Source organism: Micromys minutus (assembly GCF_963924665.1).
Source record: "Micromys minutus genome assembly, chromosome: X".
NCBI classification, from domain to species: Eukaryota; Metazoa; Chordata; class Mammalia; order Rodentia; family Muridae; genus Micromys; species Micromys minutus.
The window spans coordinates 17958205-17979059 of record NC_137970.1 but is presented as its reverse complement, the minus strand read 5'-3'; the positions used below and the strand labels follow the sequence as shown (position 1 = coordinate 17979059).

At 40.3% G+C, this 20855-nt stretch overlaps 1 protein-coding gene across 6 annotated transcripts in view; it reads left to right on the top strand.

The window, feature by feature from the left end:
• Positions 1-20855, top strand: part of LOC308414308 (protein FAM156A/FAM156B-like) — a 115079-nt gene that overhangs the window by 65547 nt on the left and 28677 nt on the right. For all 6 annotated transcript variants that reach the window (XR_013974872.1, XR_013974873.1, XM_080909533.1 and 3 more), the window contains one exon: positions 10269-10371. The gene's annotated coding sequence lies outside the window, so the exon portion shown is untranslated. The remainder of the gene's footprint in view (positions 1-10268; positions 10372-20855) is intronic.

Sequence of the window (20855 nt, the reverse complement as noted above, 5' to 3'; positions counted from 1 at the left end):
TTGAATTAAAATAATTAAGAAAGCCTTATTATTTTCTTATTCTTGTCTAGAAGCAAAGCTGTAAGTAGGGGTGCTTGCCTGGACAGTAGCATGCTCTGGGCATGATCACCAGTAGGAGATTTTGGAGGGGAATAAGTGGGGTCCCCAGGAGGAAAGGCTCCATTGGCTGCCTGTTTTTTGTCCTGGGCTGTGAGGTGGGCATTTAGGGTTAGAGGAGATGAAGGCTACAAGGAAGACAGTGAGTGCAGTCACATGATAGTAAATCTCAAAGGCTGGGCAGAGTGGGAGGAGTATTTCCAGGGACTGGCACACATCTCACGTGGTCTCCTGGCCAGTAGGTCCTACTTATCAGCTGTCCCATTCTGCCTCAGCGGTTGCATCCCTTGTCCAGCAGAGAACTACATTCCACAGACTTGGAATTTGCCAATACTATACTACGAGGAGCAGGAGGAGCAACATTTTTCAGATGTGGTAGGGACTCTCTATGGGAAGCTTTTGTTATCAGTGTAGACTGCTTAGCTACTTAGGCAGGTGTGAGTTCCGGGTATGGTCTGTCCTCTCAGGTTAGCCTTTTCATTTTTATTTAATTGGCTGACAGCAGAAATTCTCAGAAAAGATGGACTTTGCTCTGATGTCAATGCTTATTATACACTTCTGCGGCCCTTAGATAGCATTATTTCCTGATACAGTAGGCCTCTATGCACCTTCCCTTTGCACATAGTAAAAAAAAATTCCCACTGCAGAACCTCTTTCTAGTATGGAGGCTTTTTTTTTTTTTTTTTTTTTTTTTAAGTTGCTGTCTTGGAACTGGAGATTAAGTTACCAACTTCAAGATTGCCTCCAAACAACTCCCTGCCTCTTGGACAAAGCCCTGTTCTTTGCAAATTGCCCTTGCTTTAGTGGTACATCCTAGGAACTCATTGTTTTTTCCTTCTGGCCTTGGAGTCTATGCACCTTTGCAAATAGATTTTATTTCACTGTATTCTAGAAATTTCCTGGAGTATTAATGAAGCCAATTAAAAAATAATAATTTACTTTTTACTTATTCACTTTACATCCTCCTCACTGCCTTTCTTCCAGTCACCCCCTCCCACAATTCTTTCTCCATCTCCCCTCCCCTTCTCCTCTGAACAAGTGCAACCCCTATTATCCCTCCCACTCCACCCCCCCCCCACTCTTGAAGTGTCTGTGAGCTAGCTAGGTTCCTTCTCCCACTGAGTCCAGACAAGGCAGCCCAGCTAGAAGACATAGTCTACTGACAGGCAACAGCTTTTAGGATAGACCCTGCTCCAGTTGTTCAGGACTCACAAGCTGCACATCTGCTACACGTGTGCAGGGAGGCCTAGGTCTAGTCTATATTCTTTGGTTGGTGGTTCAGACTCTGAGAGCCCCAAGGGTGCAGGTTAGTTGACTCTGTTTGTCTTCCTGTAGAGTTCTTATTCCCTTTGGGGCCTGCTATCCTTCCTCCTATTCTTTCATAAGAATTTCCAAGCTCTGTCCACTGTTTGGCTGTGGGTATTTGCATCTAAGTCAGCTGCTGGGTGGAGTCTCTCATTAAATAACTTGCTCCTATCTGCAAGCATACATAACAGTGTATAGTGTTAAGGATTGGTTCTTGCCCATGAGATGGGTCTCTAGTTGGGCCAGTATTGGTCAGCCCTTCTCTTAGTCTCTGCTCCATCCTCTATGCTTGCATTTTTTGTAGACAGGATAAATTTTGGGTTGAAAGTTTTGTGGGTGTGTTGTAACTATCGAGCCACTGGGGTTCCTCTCTGGCTACAGGAGGTGGCCATATCCTCAATGTTGTGAGTCATAGCTAAGGTCAGCCCCATTGATTCTTGGGCACCTCCCTTATCCCAGCTCCCTGCCTCATTCTGGAGATGTCTCCCCACCTCCTTACCTTCATCAGTTGAAGCTTTCCAGTCATTTTCATTTCCATCTAGCCATCTTTGCTATTCTTCCCCACACCTGATCCTGAACCCCTCATTCTCTTTCCCACCCCCTTCCTCTTAGTTCCCTTCCTCTATCTGGCTCTCATGAATATTTTATTCCCCCTTCTAAGTGAGATTCAAGCTTCCTTACTTGGGCCATCCTTCTTGTTTACCTTCTTTGGATCTGTGGAGTATAACATGGCACTTGTATTTTATGGCTAATATCCACTTACAAGTGAGTACATACTATGTATGTCTTTTTGGGACTGGGTTGCTTCACTCAGGATGATATTCTCTAGTTCCATCCATTTTCTGCAAAATCCATGATGTGTTTGTTTTTAATACCTGAACAGTATTGTATTGTGTAGATGTGCCATATTTTCTTTATCCATTCTTCAATTGAGGGACATCTACATTATATCCAGTTTCTACTTTTTTTATGAATAAAGCTTCTATAAACTTTTAGTTGAACAATTTTCTTTGTAGGATGTTAGAGCATATTTTGGATATGTGCCTAGGAGTGGTATATCTGGGTCATGAGGTATAACTATTCCCAGTTTTCTGAGAAGACACCAAATTGATTTCCAAAGTGGTTGTACAAGTTTGCACTCCCACTGGCAATGAAGGAGTGTTTCCCTTGCTTCAGATCCTTGCCAGTATGTGCTATCACTTGAGTACATCTGAGAGAGGACTGATATCCAAAATATACAAAGAACTCAAGAAGTTAAACACTAACAACTCACATAGCCCAATTTAAAAATGGGGTACAGAGCTAAACAGAGAATTCTCAACAGGAATCTTGAATGACTGAGAATCACTAAATGTTCATCAGGGGATATTTCCCAGTCATCAGGGAAATGCAAATCAAAACAACCCTGAGGTTTCATCTTACACTCATCAAAATGGCTATGATCAAAACCAAAACAAATTTTACCCACAGCTCCATCACCCCATGAGCGCTATTAATTCTGTTGGGAGATTCTTGCTTTAGAGGTTTTCTCCATTCAGGTATATTTAAAGCATTCCATTTGCACATTAAAACAAAACCTGGAATTATTTCTGTGAGTCCCATTAGCTGTACAATTACTGTGAATTACCATAATATTTACTTACCTAATTTGCCTATGATAGGTTGGTCCTAGTAATAAGCAACAAATAAGACAAAGTTCTTTCAGAACTAATTTTGAAAACAAAGGTAACCCTTGAATTCTTATGTAAATGTTAAACAACAAAGGACTCCCCAGTGCTGAGATTACAGGCACCTGTGATATCAGTGGAAATTGGGGTTTTGTGGCCATCTCCTGGGATTTCCAGGTTTTTGTGTCCCAAGGAGGAACTGAACAAAGAAATGGAGTCCTCTAGTAGACCCAAGTTTAATTCCCTACATAACTACTCACAGGCATCTGTGACTCTAGTTTCTAGATATCCAATGCTCTCTTTTGGCCTCCATTAAAAACAAGGGATGCATTTAGTACACAAACTACATGGTAGGAAAGCACCCATGTACATAAAATACATTTAAAAATTAAAATTGTGTGTGCGCCCCACCCTTCATTATCATAATGCATGTGTAATTCAGGTGACAAGTTTTGGGAATTGTTTTATTTTTCTTTTATCATGTCAGTCCTAGGAATTGAATTCAGGTCCACAGCCTTGGAGGCAGACACCCTTCGTCACTGAGCCATCTTGCTAACCTGGCAAGTAATTTCTATTGTAATTTGGAATATAAAAAATAATAAGAGAAATAATCATATTGAAGTGCTCATAAACATCTCATTTCACTGTTTTGTATATCACATTAATTTTTTCACTTTCAAATACTACATATATATATATGTGTATATATATACACACACACACACACACTCTCAAACTATGTTATCCAATAATGAATTCTGAAGTTTTCATATTAAATAATTAATACATTTTTAGAAATTCAATTTCTTTGTATTCCAGCATACATATCTTTTATAATGTACCTTAAAGTCCCTATATTTTTTCAACTATAAAAATTAATTATACTGCAAGTACCATAAATAAACAGTTTCTCTAATTTTGCCCTTTGTGGATTGCTGTAAGTAGAGATGAAAATAATATCTTTAAGATTCTTTGAGAGCTGATCTTTTTCATGCCTTTAATATATATGCATATGGGGAATTTGTTGTTGTTTTTTACCTTTTAATTTTATATTCAGTTCTGGGGAGTGAACCAGGGATTCATACATACTACACAAGTACTTGACCACTGAGTTATAATCTAAGCCCTCTTTTAAAAATACTTGTATACTTGATGTGGTTGATGATTACTTTACAGATATCTTCTTTATATCTGAGAAATATAACAATTATTAATTTATGGACATTGTATGAAACAGTTTAAAAGCTTAAAAATGTATACAAAACTACATTCTGAGGAAAATATCTGTCTCAAATTAAGTAATAATAAAACCAACTAAAGTTTCATCTGATCTGAAGAGAGCATGTGTGTGTGTGTGTGTGTGTGTGTGTGTGTGTGTGTGTGTATGTGTGTCTGTGTTTATACCTATTGTATGAGGCTAATAGGAAAAATCCCAGCAATTTAAACAAATAGACAAACAAACAAATAAGCAAACAAAAAACAAATGCTGAAGAGATGGCTCAGCAGTTAAAAGCACTGACTATTCTTCCAGAGGCCCTGACTTTAAATCCAAGCAACCACATGGTGGCTCACAACATCTGTAACAGTTCGGATGCCCTCTTGTGTGTCTCAAGATTTCGACAGTGTACTAACATATATAAAATAAATAAATCTTAGAACAAAAACCCAAATTTCTCAAATGCTCATTAATTGCGATTAATTTACTACCAAATTAGAAAAGATACTAACTTGGTAAGTTCATGCTCTGCTGCTTAAGCAAACCTTAGTGTAGCAGTCTTCAACCCATAGTTTGTGTCACATCCCCAGTATCACATATCCTATCATATATTTACATTATGATTCACAATAGAAAATTACAGTTATCAAGTAGCAATAGAATAATGTTATGGTCGGGGTCCACAACATGAGGAACTGTATTAAAGGGTTGCAGCATTAAGGTGGTTAAGAACCACTGCCTTAGAGAATTATTTTACCTAACACTTATTTTTAAGAATGAAATTGGAAAATAGATAGTCATAAGATGTGCTTTTATAGTGAGTACCTTACAGTATATTGAAAACTTTCAGAACATCTCCTGCAAGTTATGTAATTTTGGGAGCCTTGTACATAAATTGCTTTGTATCAAGCACTTCATATTATTCAATGTTGGTGCCACTCCACTAAATGAGGAATTGCTTCAGGTTTGTGACATTATTACAATTGATAAATTTATCTTGCACATTTATGTGGTTTTGATCCATTGTGTATTTATTCTCTATTGGTAAACTAACGATTTTGTGTATCTCTTCTAATCAAGATTTATAACCAGAGTATGTTATTTTGCATTTCTTTACTGAGCTGATGTGACCAGACATGCTCCCAGGCACTTAACATTGATTAATTTTCTTTGTTATGTGTTGTCTTTGTTAAAAAGGTTTTGGGATAATAGAACCTTCTCATTCTGTCCTTTAAAATCTCTCTCTCTCTCTCTCTCTCTCTCTCTCTCTCTCTCTCTCTCTCTCTCTCTCTCTCTGTCTCTCTCTCTGTCTTTCTCGTGACCTTCCTTACTTATTTTCACAGGGGACCAGAACAACCGAAGGCTTTCTTATTTCACTTGCTCTCACAATTTCTGTTCAGTGGGAATCCTTACGTGATTCAGAAACCTTTGAGGAGAACTAAAGGCATGCATGCCCTAACATTTTTTATATTTTCCCATGTCTCTTTTCTGTTCCTAATCTGGATGATTTCCTTTCTGAGTTCTGATATGATCATTTAGGGATGAATGAAAATAAAGGATATCTCTCCATCTCCACATACCTGCCTTTCATATGGTTTTACTCTGCAAGGATTTTCACAATGGGATCTAGAGTTCAGCTGATTTTTTCCCCCACAGTGATTATTATGTTCAGAGTTTCTATGACTTGATGTCTTTGATTTTTCCTGGAATTTCTGTAGTCATCTTCAAAGTTCTGCTGTTCCTGTCACCACCAGGTTTCTGAAGTATTCCTGCATCACATGCCTGTGGAGCTTTTGTGGGGAAGAATCCTACAAAGTCCACTCCTCCAAGGTGAAATTCACAGCCATGACTTCCCAGGTCACACCTTCCTTTTCTGCTTCCCAGTTCTGCTCTCCTCACAACTCCTTCTAGGGTCAGTTGTCACAAAGTGACAGATTGGGTCACCTGACAATGTCTTAACTAGGCTGCTGACCATGAATTCTGTACCTGAGGGAGGCCTTGACCTTAAGATCTAGTGTCTTCTACTTGCTTTTCACCTTAATTTTTGAGATTGGGTTTCTCATTGAACCTAAAAGCTGCCTGGCCAGTGAATTCTGGGAATCTATCTGTCTCCCCTACTACCCTCTCTGGCACCCCAGCATTGGGGTTACAAAGTACACCTAGATACTAGGGATACAAACCCAGGTTTTCATGCTTGCTGGGGCTTGGCTAGCCCCTGCTTCTGGTTATTCAAGGAATGATTAGTGAATACCATAGTAAGAGTTGATATTGGTGCTCTTGGAGGACTATGATAAGCAGAGGATTGAGAACACAAACTTTGTTATTGGAGTGTTTGAAAATTAGTGAGGAGGGGAAAATGGAGCAGCACAAATGTTTTTATGGGGAGTTCATAGCTACAGGTCTGGCATATAATAAGAAAACTGGCTGGTGGAGTGGACACCTAGAGCATGTTGGAGTTGTGGATATGATGTGGAGCCCTTGGGGAGTTAGAAGGCCAGAAGAAGTTCCAGTGAAGAGAGAGAAGGATGAAAGAAAGGGACAGCACTGAACAGCATCTTTCCTGCTGCTGTGGGATGGCCACAGGCAGGAAGATTTAGCAGGAAAAAATGAGAATGTCCCTGGGGAGAGGAACCACTGGTGGCCTTCTCAGTGTTGTGGGCACTGAGATAGGCAGTTAGTTTTAAAGATTAAAGGTTATAAAGAAGACAGTGCAAGCACCAGTGTGGAGGCCATATGTCCAGGGATTGGCACACTTCTCATTCTGGCATCGAAGGAATAATTGGGCAGTATGTTTTATATGTCAGAACTCCATACGCTTATCCTATAGGCCACAGCAGCTTTAGAAGGAATATTTAGGCAGACCCCAGGGTGGAGGTTGGAAGTGATCTCTCTGGGTTCCTACAGTCCTACAACCTGCCAATCTTAAGTAGTCTTTCTCTCCTGTCTTTACACTTCCATTCAGGTTTCATGTGACATATGTACTTTCTGTTGTTGTTGTCATTGGTTGGAAAGTGGGACTAAGAAACACAGGAAACCTCACTGGTACCAGTTCATCTGTTATTTTCCCTTTCATTCTACTTGGCTTCCTTAGCCATGTCTCAAGTTTTCCACAAAACATTAGCTGGAAAATTGGATTTTTCCATCAGGATTGGAGACACATGGCAGCTTCTCTGCCATTTGCCCCAACCTTCACTTTAGAAAGGGCCATGTAGAACCTTTTGTTGGAGAAGCCCTTTCTTCTAGTATCAGTGCTGTTTGGTGGTGGTGATGGGGTGCTGCCTTCTGGAGGGTTCTTGGCAAAAAGTCATCATTTATAGACACAACCCTTTAGAGTTTCAAACGTTCAGTTATCTCATGGGGCTGCCTAGATACCTTAGCAACTTAGCATTTCTGCTTCTCTGAAAGATCGTTTTGGTTTCTTGGACCCATTGGTGTCCTGGGCTTTACAGGCCTATCTTACTTAACATATTCATTCTTTGTAGCAACTATTTATTCTCACTCTAGAAAACTTGGGAGGCATATACTGTACAATACAGAAAGCTTATTAGCCATAGTCCTATTGCCGAAACATTGAGCTTTCATAATGCAGTGTAAAAATTCACTTAGATATTTTTATTCATGAAATACATTTAACTTACCACTTTAGAGTTCAGTTTTACATCTTTTAAAAATAACTTTTTTTACACTATACATATTTTTGTTTAAAAATGTAAAGTGTTGAAAGCTTCAGTAAAACAGGAGATCAAAATACAGTAACTCATGATCCAAAACCAGCCATCATCATGTAGTCTTGTGAGGGCAGGAGCTGAGATTGATGCTTAATCTTAAACCCAAGCGAACATCCTTATTGTATTTGTGCTCAGTGGGTGTTGTGAACTAAAAATTTCCATTTTCATTATGTGTATGTGTATCAGTGTTCTCATACTGTTGTAACAGTTTATCTATATAAATTTTCTATTTACTGTTTTACAAAAATTACTATTTTGTCTTGAAAAATCAATGTTATTAGCTTCAGTCTGGTTAGTTCACTTTAGGAGAAAATATATAGCTGACTGCAATAAACCAAGCCCAGTCTTTTCATGTTGAAAGTGCCTTCATTCATTATGAATACATGCGATACAGCATGGGATTTCTTTGGGTGGTATGCTGGACCTGTTATTGTTGCTTTGTGTATTAATTTGATTGGCTCTAAGTATATTTGTTATCTTTCTACACAGACATTGTCCTGGGTCATAGTCAATTCATAACAACTAAGATTTTGGAAAGCATCTCAAGGTTAACTGATCATGTATTCAAAATCTGGAGTCAGTTTAAATTGTTAGTGATTTGGATTATGTGATGAGGTGGGGGCTCGGAAGAATATAATATATGTGAAGTTAGAAGCTAAAGTAATAAAATACTTTTGTAATTAAGAACACAATTATTTGAGAGGAAACGGTGTGAAGGGAAGCTATTCTGTTTTGCAATATCCCAAAGCTAGCTACTAGGTTTTGATGTTGTTTTGGCATGCCTGAAATACCTAGAAAAAAATCCTGTATTTGCTTCTGAGAATTTTTTTAAAATAAAACTCTATATAGATAATACAACATGAACTATATTGTCAACTTGTTTGCTGTAAAGAAAGTGTTTGAGAAGCTATTTAACTGTGAACTGATTTTCCTATCCTGTAGAAGAGGAGAATGAGTCAGTATTTAAGAAAACTTTCCTTCCAACCACTCTTGTCCTTCTTGCTCATTATCTAGTCACTTCATTTTATTTTCAAAGGTTAGCACTTGACATGGGCAAGGAGATTCAGGGAGGGATGTGCTTAAACCTCTCATGTAGTTCTCAGTTTTCAATTAGACACTGCTGATAGAAACTGGAAAGAGGCAGTGGAGAAGATACTCAAAGAGAGTCTAATAGCACATTGAGTCTCTTAGAGATAGTTGTAAGATTGAAGACTAATGAAAGAATGGCTATGAGTAAATTTACAGTCCTAAGGACTACTAAACCCAGAAGATGGTTTCTAATTAAATAGTCAAAAAGAATGTTTCTCTAATCAATTATAGGATTTTTCCAAAACTTTTAAGATCAGACAAGTAGACTGTACTCTTGAAGGTGAAGCAGAATTACAGCCAGTTGAAGATCAGCCAAGCCATGATAGTGAGATTGATGACAGATTGGACTATAGAGGGAAACCATTGTATATTACAAGAAAATAGAAAGATTCGGATTATACTGGCAAATACCTCAACAAAATTAGAGTTGACTAATGTGGTGGCTACTTTTTTTTTTTCTGAAACAGGGCCTCATTATTAAATGTCCCAGCTGTCTTGGAACTCATAGCCTAGGTAACAATGGAAATATAGGTAGATCTTCAGGCCTTAGCCTCCCTGGGGCTGGTAACACAAACAGGTATCACTATATCTGGTTTCATTCAAGCACTTTATAGACATGGTTTCAAGGAAGTATTCAGTCATGGTGTGATGTTGGCAGTCAAGTGACATAATAATTGTTGTTATAGCAACAGGAATGACGTGACAGTACACAGGAAGTATCTTTTCAGCTTTCTACTTTCTGGCAAAAGGGACATAGGAGCAAAGAGACACTAGAAGTTACATGAATCTTGAGACTTGCCATATGGCAGGACTGAAATCCTTCTAAACTAGAGTGGATGAAGAATAAGATAATGGGACTGGTCAGGTAGACTTTTAACATTTGACCCTAAAATTCTTTGTTTCTAGTTCGAAACACTAGTTGAAATTGAGATGCTGATTTGGTGAAATTAAACTTGGGCTTTGCGTACACATAGAGTTTTTGTTTGACATGTTTCCTCTACTGCCTAGTGCCACCTGCAAGAGAATGTGAGTCCAACAGAGCAATACTGAACAGTAATCTCCTAGAAAGGAGCCAGATTTAGGTATTGGCACAGGGTCTACAAAGTAAGCATCCAAGATCAATTTCTGAATCACAGATGTCCCTCTCCTTTTGAAAAATGTTTTCAGGAAGAGACGACCAGATGACAATGAAGATGACGACGACCACCGACCCCCTCGTTCGAAGAGGACTAAGAAGGACCAGGCCTTTCAGGACCCACATGCTATAGAGGTAGGAACTATGGCCACATAGCTGACCCTTCTGACTCACTGCTCACAATGTTGTGTCCATTTCCATCTCCACAGTGGGAAGAGAACCTTCCCAAATGTCATCATGAAAGACTTCTCTTGGGCTGCAGTTGTGCCAAGCATGGTTTGACTGTGCAGCAGAACAGAGACAGGGTCAACAAGGAGGCTTTTCTAAATACAACCAGGGGAATTCCAGAAACCGAGTTCCAGAAATTGCTCCACTGCACAAATGGGGTGGGAAAAGCCTCACCCCACCTGACATGGTTAGGACAGATATAAACGTGAAGAGCAGAGCCCAGTGATAGTAGCAAAGGACAGTGCTCTTCTTGCTGCTGCCTGGAAAAACTGAAAGTGAAGTGGGGGTCTGTGAAGGCATTTTGGAAAGCTTTAGTGATGTGCGTGTGAGGAACTGGCACTTCAACTCTTGCACTCTTAACTTGAGTAGCTGGGATTGGGTTCTTATAACAGCAGGATTTGAATGGAAGAATAACAGGTAAGGAGGGAGCATGGTAAAGTCTTTCTGACAAGTCTCATCAGGCAATGAGTAAGTATGTCTCACTTTAACCTTTCATGGGAAGGAGAAAGTTTATCAACAGGTGCCATTCCTGCATCTAGAACACAGGTAGGTTTGGGATAAAATACACCTAGAATCTGGGAGCCAGGTCTACCGAAGTTAATGAATTAGTGCTATTGAGCAATAGAACTTGCTATTGCATACAGTCACCAAAGTATACATAATGGCCTTTATTTCCAAGGTCAGCATCTTTATATCTTTGCTTATTATTGTGCTCCCTGGATGAAAGGTATGAGCTGTGGCTGTCCAAACCTGAAGCCCAGAAGCTTTGGTGTGTGTGTGTGTGTTGCTGATAAAGAACCATGGCTTCCCAGATTCCCCTCTGGTGACTGAGTAGAACAGACCATGGAGAGTGTAAGGTAAGTGTGTAGAATACAATAGACGAGTTGCCAGACATTTACTCTGCCAGTGATCACATGGGAAGGAGTTGATGTCCTGGTGCTCAAGTTCCAAAGAAGAAAGAGCAACAAGACAAGTGAGAGAAATGCATCAAGGGCCCCACATGTTAGACTCCTGTGCAAGCTCGATTGTCCCCAAATGTTGCATTAATAGCTATTTGTTAGTCGACAAGGTAAGTTCAGGTGTCTGAGGAATGTTTGGTAAGGTGCTTTATTTATTTCTGGTATTGACAGTTTCTGGCCATCAGTCGGATGGGACATTGAACAGCCTAGGAGAACAATCTCATTTTGACACTAGTTTATATCTTTGGAATTTCATGCACAGACACCATATGTCCTGATCATATTCACCTGCAATCTCTCTCTGACCTCTATACTGGATGCCTCCCAACACAGGCCCTTCCAACCTTCATGTCCCTCTTTTTATTATATATCTATGTTCCTGTTTAAAACACAGTGTCCACTTAGTGCTACTCAAGTACCCAGAACTGTGGGGTCACCCACAGAGACACAGTAACGGACTAGTGGCCATCTACACAGAGAAGTGACACTTCTCCAGCAGATGTCACCTGCCAATGGTATCTCAGCTAGAGGTTTGGCCTCATATCCCCTTCTTGGACCTCTACCTACATTTATCTTGTTCATATCTTGTGTAGGCAACCACAACAACTGTGAGACATGTGCATCAGCCACACCATCACCAGAGGACATTTCACAGGGTTCCCACCCGTAATCTGACTCTAGGTCGACAATGTTCCCTGAGCCTTATGGCAGGGGCAGGTGAATGGAGATGTCCCATCTGTGGCTGAGCACTCACAGTTGTTTAGTGTCAGAACTCTGGAGAATTATGTGTTTGTGCATGGACCACTACTCCTTGCAACTAGAAGCTTCTCTGATCACTGTGGAGAGCAGTGCGTATGTATGGATGTGAATGTAAATATTTACAAGGTAGTTTAACAACAAGACCACTTAGCAGAATGACGGTAAGGAGCCCCCTGCACTGTGCAGGAATTATGGGTTCATGACAGTAGGGGTTGACCATGTTTTCAGTGCCAGGCATCTACTTATTCATGTGGCACAATCCTCTGAAGCACTCAGGAGAGCACTTGGTTATCCCCAGAAAGAGAATTGCCAGTATTACAGCAGTGGACTCATCATGCCTGCCAGTCCAGTGTCATACCATTCAGGGTCCATCCATGGGTAAGACATAACAATTTATCTCATGACAGCCATCCCAACCCCTTTGGGTACTATGAACATTAGCTAGATGGGGGAGTTTCATGGTGAGTTCAAGACTGGTTTCCCTATGCTCACTAGCAAAACTGTGTAGTGTCTCAGCTACAGGGTCCAGTCCAGTGGCAATAATAGCCTGTATCTTTATGGCCACTTCTGGGGCTGCCCTGACCATAGGGGCCTAAATAGTTTCTCATTCTGACATTTTTGTTTATTGACTTGTGACTTCCAGGTTTTCCACCCATATATATTATACCTGTTCATATGTGTCTTCTTACAAATAGCATGAATGAGTTCATTTACCAATTAGTACATTTTCATGAAGGTTCATTCATCCTTAGTTTTGCTTAACATGGCCACATTCAACCTTTTTTCCCATTCTCAATAAAAAATACTGTCTTTTTTCTTGTTTTGTATAGTTTAACCAGACAGGCTTTTTTCAGGTAGTACTAGCTGTCCTGGAGCTCTCATCCTGAGATTAAAGGCAGGTGCCACCCGCACCCAAACCCACATAAAACTTGAATTCCCATTATTCCTTCACGTTCTTTCTCAGCACCTGTCTTAATCAGGGTTTCTATTCCTGTACAAACATCATGACCAAGAAGAAAGTTGGGAGGAAAGGGTTTATTCAGCTTACACTTCCACATTGCTGTTCATCACCAAAGGAAGTCAGGACTGGAACTCAAGCAGGTCAGGAAGCAGGAGCTGATGCAGAGGCCATGGAGGGATGTTGCTTACTGGCTTGCTTCCCATGGCTTGCTCAGCCTGCTTTCTTATAGAACCCGGGTCTACCAGCCCAGGGATGGCACCACCCACAATGGGCTGGGCCCTTCCTTCTTGATCACTAGTTGAGAAAATGCCTTACAGCTGGATCTCATGGAGGCATTTCCTCAACTGAGGCTCCTTTCTCTGTGATAACTCCAGCTTGTGTCAAGTTGGCACACAAAACAGCCAGTACAGCACCTGTATTCCCCTGCCTCCACTTACCCTATTCTTTCCTTTCGGAGGAAGGTCTTAGGTTGCCATGTACCTTTATTCTGCACACATATTTTTGGTTGACGCTTACCCCAAAGCCACCTTTCCCATCACTCTACAAACTGCTTAACCTTTATGATACCAGGATTTCTGCTCTCTAATTGGATTCTACTGGGCTCTGCTATTTCTAACATGTCATGCAAACTTCCCCCACAAAATGTCCTCTTTCTACTTACTTGGGTTCCACCAGGACATCAGGACAACCACAGGACACATTTAAATCGATGTCCTGCATATGAAAGAATTCATATGGTGTTTGTTCTTGGGGTGTCCTTACCCATCACACTTTATTCCAGTTCAACTTATTGACTTTCCCATAGTCTTAGAGTAAATTATCTAAATCATGTTAGAGTGTGTCCGTGGGTGTTATTTTGATTGTGAATGCATGGAGAAAGACCCAACACATTGCAGGCCATACCACTCGCTGTGCAAGGCATTCAGAATGCATACAGGAAAAGAAAAGTAACTATAAGGAAACAAGAAACAAGTAAGCAAGGCTTGCTGTGCTTATTCTGTGTCTGCCCTTGTATAGGTGAGATGTTTTTAATGTCCTGCCTTGACTTTCCTACAAAAAGAGATGAAAACCTGGAGTTGTAAGCCAATTAAAACTTTCTCCCCCGAGTTGCTATTGCTTAGGGTGTTTTATTATAGCAACAGAAATGAAATGAGTATGGGGCTATTTCGTCACTCTAGATCTTTTCATATGATCTGGAAGATAGAACTTCTGGATGGAGGCATTAAAGGGCTCTGAGCCAAGCCATGTCTCTAGCTGTACTGTGAAAACCTAAGCAAAGGAGGCTCATTCCCAAATGACCTTCTGAAAATATTAATTCAATATGGTGTATGGGGGGCATGGAGCTTGCCAAGTATGGCCTAAGTGCTTGTAGACACATTAAGAAATATTGTCCATGGAGCCTGACAAAGTATGGAAAGCAGTCTCTCACTGAAGTTCACATTAGAATCTGAGTTGCTGACTGAAGCTTAAACATGATTTCTACACATGTAGTGTACCTAATTTTCTGTTGAAAACTGATTAGAGCTCAAGGTCTGGCCCAAGTTGACCTTCCGGCCCTAAGAAAGCATAGTTAAGCCTTCTACATGTGCACAGAATTTCACACATGAATGTTATTCATCCCTTGGTCCTTTGCATGGTGGTAGTAATTCAACAGCCTGCTTCCTTGTCAGTCTGCTGGCTCAAAGGGTTGTGCAGTGTTTTAGTGCGCTCAGAAAAGATGAGTCAGTTTGATTGGGGACAGCTCTGGTAGTTCATAGGCCAAAGTCTCCAGTGGAAAAGGCTTGTTGGTTTCAGTTAGTAAACAACAACATGTAATTCTTGGGGTGCCGTCACATAAGGGGTGAATTTACTTACACTGTTGGGGTTCATAGAAATGAGTATCTCTGAGGAATACTGGAATGGAATTAGGTAGAAAGCCAGAAGTGAAGGTAGAAAAACCTTGCTTCTTGAGTTAGGAAGCATTTACAAGTCAATATCATAAATACACACGAGGGCCGTTAAAGGCTAGGCTCCCAACCAAAAATAAATACACACGAATTACCATTCAATTCTTGTCATGGTATTCCCTGATAAAGTTCTTTCTTACAGGTTCCATTTTTCCAGCATTTGTATCATCAGTCTGTTGAGGCTGTCTTTCCACCTACTGTGAAGCTTGCTGGCCTCTGATGCTTCTTCAGGTGCTGTCTTTCTTTTGGCCTGTGATTCTAAGCTGCCTTCTGCATTCCTTCCTGCCAGCTGGCCTTTGGCAGCCTCTTTCCTGCAGCTCTTCACCCCACCTTACTGTTAGCATCTGGCGCCTTGCTTTGCTATAGCCTACAAGAAAGAACGCAGTCTGGGGCACCTGCCAACCTGAAGCACAGAAATGTTTAAATTGCCACATGTTGTTGCAGAGGTGGGATGTTTGTGTGTCTGTATAGTGCTCTCAGCAACTCCTTCCTCCTCCCTTCTCTGGGCATCATTGGATCATCTCTTGTGTTTCTGCCAACAGACTCAAATCCTACATGGCTGCTTCCTTGATAGTGTGCAAAATTGTGTGGGTGGCCTGTGCTCCTTTTCTTCCTCTGCCATTTTCCATTACAGTCATTCATCAGAATAACTGTCTGTTCAGTTCATATAGACACCCTGTTCCTGCAGAGTTCGCAGCACAACAGCTAAGGCCTCCAATTGTCCTTGAAATGTCTTTCATTGCATATCCATGGCTCAAGAATTTTCCAGGGGCCACAGACCCTCATCCTAGCAGCATCTGTCTACCCCTCAAAATCCTACTCACCCTTTTGGAGTTCTTGTTCTCCCCAGTAGGCACATTCTTTCTCTTAGTATGTCTCCCATCCTGCAATGCATAGTGCAGGGAATTCTTTTTGAATTATTTTTTAATATTGTAGTATAATGACATCATCTTAACATTCTCCTTTCTCATTACAGACCCTTTTATATACCCCTTTTTCTTGTTCACTAACTCATGTCCCCCTCAGCATTAGTTGATCTTACACACTCAGAAATACAAGCTGTCCAGTCCGTATAGTGTTATTTTTGTGTATGTTTTCAGGACTGAAATTTGTTGTGAATAACTCAGGTATGTTCTTGTCTCGCTGTGTCAGCTGTCCTTAGTTGCCTGTAGTTCTTTTGTAGCATTAAGGTCTCCTGGACATTCCCTGTTCACTTTGGCATGTCTACTCTGGTTGTTCTCTTCAGTTCATATTTAGACATTTATGTTTGTAAGACTGGGGACTGGAGAGATGGCTCAATGGTTAAGAGCAGTGACTGCTCTTCCAGAGGTCCTGAGTTCAATTCCCAGCAACCACATGATGGCTCACAACCATCTGTAATGGGATCTGATGCCCTCTTCTGCTGTGTCTGAAGACAGCTACAGTGTACTCATATGTGAGACTGTATGGGTGTAGCTTGTGACATTCCTAAGAATCACAGTCTCACCGCACAACCCAACCTATATGACCCTCTAGTTGTAACTGGTGATTTTTGTATCATTTGAAGAATTGGCTGCACAATTCAGCATTTGATTAGGTATCGTTTTCTTTAATGTCTGTTGTGAAGAGATTATTTTTTTTTTTGTTTTTTATTTTTATTTTTATTTTTTGTGGCCTGAGGACTGTTTTGCTTTGTGGGTATAAGGAAAATATTTGGAATGCCATTGGGAAGTATGCTGGTTTCGTAAAGTGGCAATTAGTGATTCTGTTCTAATTTTTTTAATATATCATATCTACCCCCGGGTATTTTGCTAGCTTTCCTGCACTCGGCATGTTTCCTGTCCTTTGAGAAGACCTGATGCTCAGTTAAGAGGTCCAGGTTGTCATTAAGGCATGAGTGCCAGTAGTGCCCCCTTAGGTTTAATGTACTATGCTGATCACTGTGGTGGCTCACAGGAATCAGAGCTGGGTCAGACTGCTGGTTGCTTTCTTCATTTGCAAGGGAGGCTCCTTTCTCTGTGCTAACTCCGGCTTGTATCAAGTTGACCCACACATCTAGCCACTACATCAATAAACTGTGTTGAAAGTACAGCTTGTCAGGACTGGGCTTTGTGTTGCTGGAAGGATGCCTCAGCAGTTGGCAACACTAGCCTCTGTTTCAGAGCACCTCACATCTCTATTGGGTGGTTCTCATCCATCTATAACTCCAATTAGAGAGCAACCAGCACCCTCCTCTGCCCACAGAGGTCCCTCCTTACATGGTGCATTTACAGTAAACTCAACCACCCACAGAAGGCATCAGTCTTTTTGAGTGTGTTTGGTTTTTGAGACTGGGCTATTCTATGTAGCCCTGGGCTGTCTTGGAATTCAGACATCCGTTTGCCTCTGCCTCTCAGTGCTAGAACTGTAGGCCTGCACCTCATTGACATGGCCAGTAAATAGTTTTGTTTCCTTTTCTGTTTTCTCTTCTGAGGCATGTGCTTTGTACTTGAGCAGGCTCTCTGAAGAGCTGTTTCTAAGAGCAGTCAGGACATGCTAAGAAACAGCCGTGTTGATGAAGATATGGTCTGCCTGGAAGCATGTCAGGTCTTTATATTCTTGGAAAAGAACTTGTCTTTGTGAAACTCAGGTGTAGGAATGAATGCACAAGTGTTTATTTTATCAAAGAATAGTGTAGGCAGTGAAAACACACACCTATCAATCAAGCAATGAAAAATTACCAGTTGTTTCCACACTTGAATATCTCTTTACTTGGGGAATTCCTCCTGAAGTTCATTCCCTTAGGAAGAGCATTTCAGAGTCCAGGCTTTACGACTAGGAAGACTGTTGATTATATTAAGATTGATTTTTGGATCCAGAAAAAATTTCTATGTAGGGGTGTTGTAAACTGTCTTTGCTCCTTTGAAGTGCACTGAACACCATTCCCAAGATCTATTTCCAGCCACACAGTTCTTTTCTCCGATCCTTGTGTTGAGATGAGAAGGAAGTGAGTCCCAACATATATTTTCATTGGTCTTGTGGCAGCATTCTTGGTTAAGTGACTTACAGAGGGATCATTCTTTGCTGTACATAAGATGAAAAGTGAAGCAAAATGAAATAGTGGTTTCTCATCTCAAAGTTTGTGTAAGAATCCCCTCTATACCTTATTTATTTAAATGACTGATCCGAAGTTGCTAAATGTGTTTGAGAAGGAATAGGAGATGTGAGGCCTTGTTGGAAGACATACATCACTGACTTTGAGTTCTCAAATGCCATTACCATGTCATTCCCATTTAGCTCTCTCCCTTTTCCTCATGGCTATACCTCAAGTTCTAAACTCTCAGTTCCTGTTCAAATGCCATTCCTGCCTTTCTGCTGTAACATACTCACCATGGCGGTCTCGGTGCATCTTCCTCCTGCATTTATAGGCCTCAGAGAAGCTCTTCTATAAGCAGCCTCCATAAACAATAGAAATTAACTAAGGCAACAGAAATGTATTATCATTACTGTTGGCATTTATAAACTACACTTCAAAATTTCCAAACTACTTGAGTGATAGACATTTTATGAGATATCAGTGAGCACATTTTATATCAGCAAAACCACTTTATCATTCTTTTTAGTAGAACTGACCTTATAGGCTTTATTTAATTAGTAGATGTTCTTTGATGTAGATTAATTAAATTTACTATTGCTTTCTATCTTTCTTTGTCTCTCACATTTTTCTTTTTGTCTGTCAGTCTGTCTGTTTCTCTCTCTGTATGTCTTCCTGCCTGTTGTAAGCCTGTCTGCCTGTCTTTCTCTGTGTATTACCAGGTTCTTGATAAATAGCGTGTGCTAGCCTACAATTCAGTATGTAATCCAGACTGGCCTCCACATCCTCCTATCTCCACCTCCCAAGTGCTGGGACCACAGGTATGTGCTCACATGCCCACCAAGTGCTTTCCCTTATAAAAAGTAATGTTGTGAATTGTGATCATCTCTATTCAAGATGCTGAAGTTGTAAAAGCCATCAATGAATATTGTTGTAATTATGATGCCTCTATACCACAGACTTACAAATGTTAGGTTTCAATTAGATATTGGAGCCTGGTCATCCAGTCTTTTCTTCACAATGGTTCTGAAAAATTTCTTTGTGGACTATGATGTTTCCTGTAAGATGTAACAGGCAGAGTCTCAAGTGGCTCAATTTGAACTGGCTTTCTTGCTATAGCAGAACATGACCTTGAGATTCTGATCCTCCTAAGTCCACCTGGCTTTCTAAGTATGCTACTCAGTACCTGATGTGCTGGGCTGTTTGATCCCAGTCATTCCTGTGTTCTAGGGGAGTTGTCTACCAGTGTTCCTATGTCCTCAGCACATACTGATTATATCCCTCCTCAGGTAATACTATCATCTTCACAACATAGAGTGCAAACCAAATATGCTGTCATTTGTGATAATTCCTCCCCTGGCCATATTGTTCAGAATATACCCCAGAAATAAAACCAAAATAAAAACAAAATAGGAAATGTATAAGGGAACCCACAATGTATATCAGGTCAATTTTTCCAAAGTGATATCTTATATAGTCTTTGAGTATTTATAAATAATATTGATGGAAATAATGATACATATAAAAATGAATAAATAATAAATAGATGTAGTGCTACATATAGGTTGTTACTGTAGAACTTGTAAGGGATATTCTTTCTCTAGTTTCTTCTGAAACTACTTTTACACATGTATGTAGGCCTTCAATCCATTGGTACCCATTTTTCTGATATTTACACCAGATTGTTTGGTTTCAGTGTCTCTCATACTCACTCTTTGAATGCATGAGTTCCAATTCATGGATGCTGTGATTTGATACTTGTGGGTCATGTACTGAGCTGGGAAACTTCGCATGACCTGAGAATGGTAACACGTCTTGGTTTAAGTCATTATTAAAGCTAACTTTGGGACTGACGACTATAGTAGTCATAAAAACCAGTGTTGTTCAGTATTTTATTAGATGACGTTTCTTGTGATCACACATTCCTTGTGATCATATCCTCTCTCTTTTATAGTCCTCAGATTAGAAAAAAAAATGTTGACGTTTATGTGAGCATGAGCTTGTGTTCCTGTACCTAAAGAGATGGAACTCAAGGTCCCAAGCGTGGTATAAAAGCAATCTAGCACTGACTTACATACCTAGTCTACAGAATTCCAGCATATGACTGTTTTGAAGATCTCACATAATATGGCCAATATGACAGTGAAGTTATTTCAAGAAAAGGCAATTTTAAGAGCAAACACAGAAAGAACTATAATAAGCCAACAAATAGGAGACCAATGGCTGTTAGTCATCAAAAATGCTGATCTGTCACATATAGCTTTCATTAAATATGTCACGGACATTTAAAAGAGTGAAAGGAACTTTGAATTCTTGTAAGAGAAACACTTCTGTCTGTCCTCACAGATAGGTTGGGAAAGACTTTATTATTTGTAGGTAAGCATATGTGCTCGTATATGTGAATGTAATTTTTCCCATCATTCCTTTGCCACATTGGCACTTGGAATTGCATTTCATCTTACTTGCTTTGGACCAAATCCCTACCTCATTCTGCAGAAATTATTGCTGCTTCATCATGGGGGAAGGGAACTTTCTCCCATGATGCAGGTAATTGGAAAGCATGGTACAAGATGGGCCAGTAGATATGTGCAGGGATTTGGAGCAAGAGAGCCACTGTTTGAACCTTATTCCTGACACTTCCTAGGGACTGAACTTTGGGGTCATTGGAAACCTCTTTCCTGTTCTTTCAGATGGGTGCTGTTAAATTCCATTTC